General features: G+C 40.2%; 1 protein-coding gene and 1 long non-coding RNA gene across 4 annotated transcripts in view; one reads left to right on the top strand and one right to left on the bottom strand.

Annotated features, from left to right (window-relative positions):
* The window catches only part of LOC103397252 (transcription factor 7-like 1-A), a 287,021-nt gene that overhangs the window by 27,748 nt on the left and 252,535 nt on the right, over nt 1-6,738 (top strand). The window lies entirely within an intron of this gene.
* On the bottom strand, nt 702-2,843 carry LOC112486364 (uncharacterized). Its single transcript, XR_003048786.1, has 2 exons — nt 2,401-2,843; nt 702-842 (listed from the first exon to the last, which is right to left on the bottom strand). It is a non-coding gene; the product is annotated as an uncharacterized LOC112486364 (long non-coding RNA).

The raw sequence follows: 6,738 nt of genomic DNA, 5'->3' as shown, positions 1-6,738 counted from the left end.
AGGGAAGTCTGGGTGTCCCTGCTCAGACTGTTGCCCCCGCGACCCGGCCCCGGATAAGCGGTTGAAGATGGATGGATGGATGGATGGATGGTATTCAAATCAATAAAACAACAAGGGTGCCCAAATTTATGCACCTGCCTACTTTTGTTTAAGTAATTATGTCATGATTGGCCATCAACATGGCAAGAAGCAGGCAGGACCCAAATGCAGGACTGGTGCAGGTAGTTTATTTCAAGATTCAAAGCACAGCAACAGACTTGCTCAGGAATCGACTAGGAACAGCTACAACAAAAAGCTCGATTAACAGGTTCAGAGAGGAGAGACACCACAGCTTCTGCATGGAGTCTGCTACAGGTTGCTGAACTGGGTAAGTAAAGATCAGCTACGTATGTTTTGAAGTTTGTCCCCAAATGGAACCCATGCTGTTTTAAAGTAAATGCATATAGTTTCTGTTCATGAAGATTTTCTCACTTTTGTTAGTCTTTAGAAAATCTTTCGACTATTGATATCAGATGAGTTTTGTGTGCTGTTTCTCAGAGCTCTGGTTGCTGACTGTTGGTGGTCTGCAGATACGGCGCTCTCTTGTATCATGAGGAGACACAGTGAGAAGGCTGGCTGTGAGCAGGGGTCTTCTGACTTGTTGTTGGCCTACTTGTCATGATTTAAACTGGTAATGACCCAAAATGGAGGCTCAGACGACGTTAAGTGAGAAATAAGGATTTATTTTGCTGTGGGGACAAAGGGGAAGAAGAGGGTCCAATAATGAGATAGAGGAGTTACAGAGTGTAGGCTGTCCGGATATGGCTGGTGGAGAGCAGGCAAGCAGGTAGCAAGAGGTGGACCTGAGCACAAGAAGAGCAGTCATTAAAGATCATTTCATTAATCAACAGGAATCACAAAGAACAATAGTTAAAGTAAATCGGGACATTAGCTACCACAGTAGCTGAACAAACAATCTGACGATAAGTGGGAGAAAGGCCAGGGTTTTTATGCCGAGTGATGGGTTGATTGAAGGCAGGTGCTGAGGAACGGCAGGTGTGCTTCGGTGATTATCCAGGCAGAGTGTACCACACAGACAAAGTGCACAATACAAGAATGGGGAAAACAAAGGGAAACACAGGGAACGACAGTCACGACTGTCATCGTGACCCTACTGGTCTACGGTCTACTCAGTTCTAATGAGGATGCCACTGATGTAAACTGACGTATCATTAAAATTAACAACAAAACGTGATTTTACTTGGTCTCATCACTTTTCTTTTTTCAGGAGTGTTTACTGCTAAAAGGCCTGTGCCCTCTGGTCTGGGCTCTATGTGAAGAAAAGCTGGAGTGTCACTACCTGGCCTTTGAAGGTGTGTAACCCACAGAATGATCATTAATGTGTCTGATGAATGATACCTTCATATTCATATACAACACAGCTACAGTTTTAGCTTTATGGTTGAAAAGAGTTAAAGAATGCCTGGCTGACATACAGTATGGCAGAAGAGAGGAGTCAGTCTCCTTTTTGCAAACAACAGCCTCCAGCAGAAGCTCATTGACATTGTTTGGACCAATGCAGGAAGTTCAGTAAGTCCCATGACACAGTGTTACTATTATTAACAAAAAACCTACAGTTTTCTTTTTTCTGTTTTGGATTTACAGTATGGCTTTCTCTTTGTTATTGTTTGACTTCATTATCATTACCAGTCACAGTCTTCTTCTAGAAGACTAACATTATTTTTTAATATTCAAAGGTTGATGTGAAAGCGGAGAAAAATGTTACAAGGAAAAAGTAATTTGATTAAAAGACGATGAATATTTATGTAGCATGAGTAGAGTATGTATTAAATAATTGTGACTTTAACCAAACCAAAATGTCAACCTGGTAGCCTGCATGAAAAGGTTTGGGTTTTTTTTTAATTATAAAAGTAATGTAGAGATACATTTGATTATGTTAAGTTTGATGAATTCTTCCAACCCAGTGCATTTTACTTCATAAACAACATTTTCTGTTTAGATCACAAATTGTTTAATATACCTTAATAATAAGTCTTGTTGTTTGTTTTATTTTCCTGATTTTACAGAACTAATTTCAAAAATATGTCCTGCCATGGTCACTCCTGTTTCTGTCACCTATGCAGGTAGATGGTGTGTCAAAATCTGTGCGCAGTATTTTCTCCCTGCTGCTGGACATCTATAAGATGGACTGTGAGAATTTTTGTGACATGAAGACTCTGTAGTCTGCTTCAGCAAATAATCCATTTACCTTGGGAATCAAACGCCAAATATTATCACCTTTGTTCTTTACTGCCATACCTGGGTACTGACACGGTGAGGTTGAAGTTTCAGTGAAGTCACAAGTTATTTTGAGTCATTTTAATTTGATGTAATAGGTTCTGGATCATTATGTGGATTTACCCAGTCATCTCCTGGAGTGCTTGTCAACCAATCACCTCTCACCATGTGGATCAGAGCTTTACAAGAGTTTGATCCAGCAGCAGAGGAGAGAACCTGAAAACTCACAAAAATCCAATAAGCACACTGAACTGGACATAACCCATGTGTGGGCAAAACGTTGGAGGCCGGTCCTACACGAGGCCCTGACGTCTGATGTGACTCTTTTACAGAACAACAGTGCGACACACTTATTACCTTGTACTTCCCATCTGCCGTCACTCATCTTCTGGCTCCACCCGCTGAACCCTCCATCTGGCTCTGGGATCTGCAGACTACAAAGTTCGTCTGGCTGCTCTCAACCTCCTCTGCTGCAGCCCCAAGATCAAAGACAGTCCAACCACAGAGGAGATGATGTTCATGAGGGAGTTTATTCCTCAGAACCTCAACTGTGAGTCCTCACCTTTTTTCGCCAGCATTTTCAGACCAGTATTAAGAAGTTCCTGGTTCATAGCCGAGGCAGCTGCTTGGCACTGGTCAGAGGACAGAAGGGCGAAAACAAAGAGGAAAGCCCTTGTTCTGGGAGGACACATGATTTACTGGAGCAGGGAATAGGTGAGAAAATGTGGTTTAACAATTTAACAAAAAAGTGATTTACTGGACTTTCTTTTACTTGACTTTTATTTTAAACCAGGGGTCACCAACCTTTTTGAAACCTTCAAGGGCACTTAGTAACACGAAGATCTAACTGTTTGATACAGACTTCCTGAAAAGTGTAATAATAATAATTTTTGGGACATACAATAGCAGACACTCTTGTTACCATCGCCATTGCAAATGTAACTGATTAAAAAGCACAGCAACAGTTTTTGCCCCTCTTGTTGACTGGTTTTATTTTTAGAACATGCGCCACGGGCACCACGTTGATGACTCCTGGTTTAAACAGTGCACATATTTTGCTTGTAATTATTTTGGCAAAAAAATGGCAGAACATTTTTCTTATTTATTTATAACCTAATTATTCTCAGTGAGTTACTGTTTTAATTCCTGCCAAATGGAAATTAGTAGCAGATGGAGGATGTTAGAGAGGACCCAGTGATTACTAGCACTCCTTCTTCTGGTCTGGGACTTAACTGATTAGACTTGTGATGAGATGACTGCTGGTTCAAATCCCATCTCAATTTTTTAATGTGTTGGTCAAGCCCAAATCAACTCCCATGCTTAATGAAAAGGTTAATAAAAAAGGCTAAAACATCTACCTTTATGACATCCTTTTTATTTATTTTGCTTTTTTTTTTTAAACTCTGTCTTCTGCCTTATGGTCCTACTCTGCAGACTTTGTGGAGATGTTGAGTCATCTTCCACACAGCTATTTGGCCCCAGGACACAGTTATCAGAGGAAGAAGACTGTGTTGCTGTCTGCTGTCCTGGAGACCTGCACAGACATCTGGAGTCCAGACAAGAAGAAAGGACAACCTCCATGTCAGTTTGGAAAACTGCAGTTTTTCAACTCTAGTTAAAAAAAACGGTTCTGTAATGGGTTGTGTTTTATTTAATTTGAAGTTGTAATGTGTTTTATGGGTTTGTTGCAGCAAATATGGCGTCTCTCATTGGCTGTGCAAGTGATTTCTTTAACAGGGCAAAACAGCAGGTCCTCATCAGCTGTCTAGAAGATTCTACAAATGAGGTGAAGCAACTTTCACTATCCTTACTATGTGTTTGTATTAATCATCCATAATGAAATTGAAGAGAACTTAGATAAAAAAAATTCTTCTCTCTTCCAGATTTGAGAGCTCTCAGCTGGGATATTGTTAAGATTTTTCCCAAACAGTTTTCCAGATGATGTCGGTGAAGTGTTGCTCCGACAAACCAAACAGCTTCTGAGCAGTACTCGCGTGCATGAGGCTCAGATGGGAGCACTAATGATGAAGGTCCTCCTTCTGAAGTAAACCCCACCTCATTCATATCCTTGGTCAACATGACATCTGTCAGGGATTGAGCATTGAACATTTGCTCTGTTTGTAGGTCAGCAGACTAACCTGAAGGTTGCGGCCAGATCAGCGTTGATGGTGTCAACAGTGATGAAAAGACCGAAGCCTCCTGCAGGGTCAAACAGTTGGTGAAGGAGCTGGAGTAACATTATCACACAGCCAAGGCAGATATGATGCTGGCTGCCAAAACCAAACCAATACATGGTGAGATCTTTGACATTTGTAAAGAATTTATAAATAGGATAAATAAGGGCTGCTATTAAAGCAGTGGCTCCCAAACATTTTTTGCAGCATCTCCCTTTTGTAGATACAGTGATCCCTTGCTATAACGCGGTTTACTTTTCACGGTTTCGCTACTTCACGGATTTGCATCGTGCATTGTGTTCTGCATTCTGATTGGCTAAAAAGTCACTCCGCTTCTTCTCTACCTGTGCGCCAATAACGTTGCGGTTTAATATGTACACGTACGTAAAACAGCTTGCCAAATTGACATTACGTACGTGCAAATTCTCTTGCAATTTCGAGTTTATCAAACCCCATAATGTCGACAAAACGCTCTGGACCGGCAAAAGTACCTGCGGTCGGGACCAAAAGGCAGCGGAAGATGCTGTCTATCGGTAATAAAGTAAAACTATTGGACATGCTAAATGAAGGTAAAAGCTATGCGGCTGTAGGTCGGCATTATGGAATTAATGAAGCTGAGTCACTATTTATCCGACTGTTCAGGTAATTTGTATTTTTTTCATAATCATTTTTAATTTTCTCCCGTTCACGGTGGGCGGTGCTAATCTCCGCAATTTGAAGCCTTCTGTTCACGTTGATGATTAAAATTATTATTTGACAGTACATTACAGAAGTTATTTGTTGAAACGTTTCTAAAGTACTATTATTTTACTTTATTTGTGAAACAAATGGTTGAGACTGTAAAATGGTTTGTTCGTTCTTTCTCTTCTTTTTCTGAGTATTTAATTGTAAAAAAAATAAAGATTTCTACTTCACGGATTTTGCCTATCACGGGTTCTTTTTGGAACGTAACCCCCGCGAAAAACAAGGGTTTACTGTATAGCTATTTCTCAACACTCCTTACACATCAACTCATTTATGGCTATTGCTTAGAACTCCCCTGTACTTTATTTTCTTTCAATGCTAGAATTCCTACAAATCTTTCCTTTCTGATTTAACAGAGAAAGAAAATGTATTGATTAGTGCATTTATCTACTTCGGCAGTAATAAAGAAACTACTGAAATTTAAATCAATTTTCCTTCATTGTGCCTTGATCCTGGTGATGGTTAGCATTTGCAGGGGTTAATAAATGGAGGCTATTACAGTATGGTAATTTACTTAATTATATATGACAATAGTAACATAACCAAATCTGAGTTCAAGCACTGTATGTGTTCTACCACAGTACCCTGTGGGTGTTGTTCTGTCTCTGCTACCACAATAAAAGGATTAGCTGTACTCTCCCTGTGCACTTGAACTTAAGGCTGCTTCCTCCTCCTCTGACGTCACCATCAAAAAACAGTTTAATGGGTGTCTGTTTATAGTCTTATAGATATTCTTATCGTCTTGATGTTTACCTAAATGATATTGGCTTTTTTTTTGGTTGTAAATTCAGATCCATGTTCATGCCGAGTGAGTTAATAAGTTAATAATTGAAATTGTTGTCATTTGATATTTGTATCGATACATAGTATCATGAACTGTTTCATGAATATGTTGTCAGTGCTCCAGAGGTGTGTGATTGAGTCACCTGTTCATATCTATGACACTCTGAACCACAGTCTGGTCAAGGAGGTCCTGCTCTTTCTGGAGAACATTTCTCTGCTGCTGCTGGGTGTTCTGTACAGTGACCTCAGTGGTTCTGCCACTGACCAAGGTAACAAATCCACTTGGAGCATATGCATATAATACACTGTATCTTAATGGCAGCACTAATAACACAGTACACAGCCACAACACCCAGACAAAGACACTACATAACTCATCAGCAAGTGGGATGAAAGTTCAAAAATATTTACCAGCTTTCATACACTCGGTCCGTCTCTCTTCTTACAGACGCCCCGCCTTCTTTCTGTGATATGGGAAATGCCATCAGCTCTAGTGATGGGAAGACCAACTCTTTTTATTGTTTCGAATCTTTGACTCTCGAACAGTAAAATGAACGAGTCGTGAACGAATCTTGAGCTAATCATTTCATTCGTTTTACAGCAGGTGGCACTTTAGCCCTATTGTGGGCGTTGTAAAGAAGGCTGCGGTTCTCCGACACTAAATACTGAAGGCAACATGGTTTGCTTCCGCTGACAAAGTCTACAAAGTACACAAAATGCCATAAGCAATTAAAACCATGCGAAAAGCTAAGAAATAAAA

The sequence above is a fragment of the Cynoglossus semilaevis genome, chromosome W, assembly GCF_000523025.1.
Source record: "Cynoglossus semilaevis isolate Cse_v1.0 chromosome W, Cse_v1.0, whole genome shotgun sequence".
Lineage (NCBI taxonomy): Eukaryota > Metazoa > Chordata > Actinopteri > Pleuronectiformes > Cynoglossidae > Cynoglossus > Cynoglossus semilaevis.
This window is presented reverse-complemented; position numbering and strand designations above follow the sequence as displayed.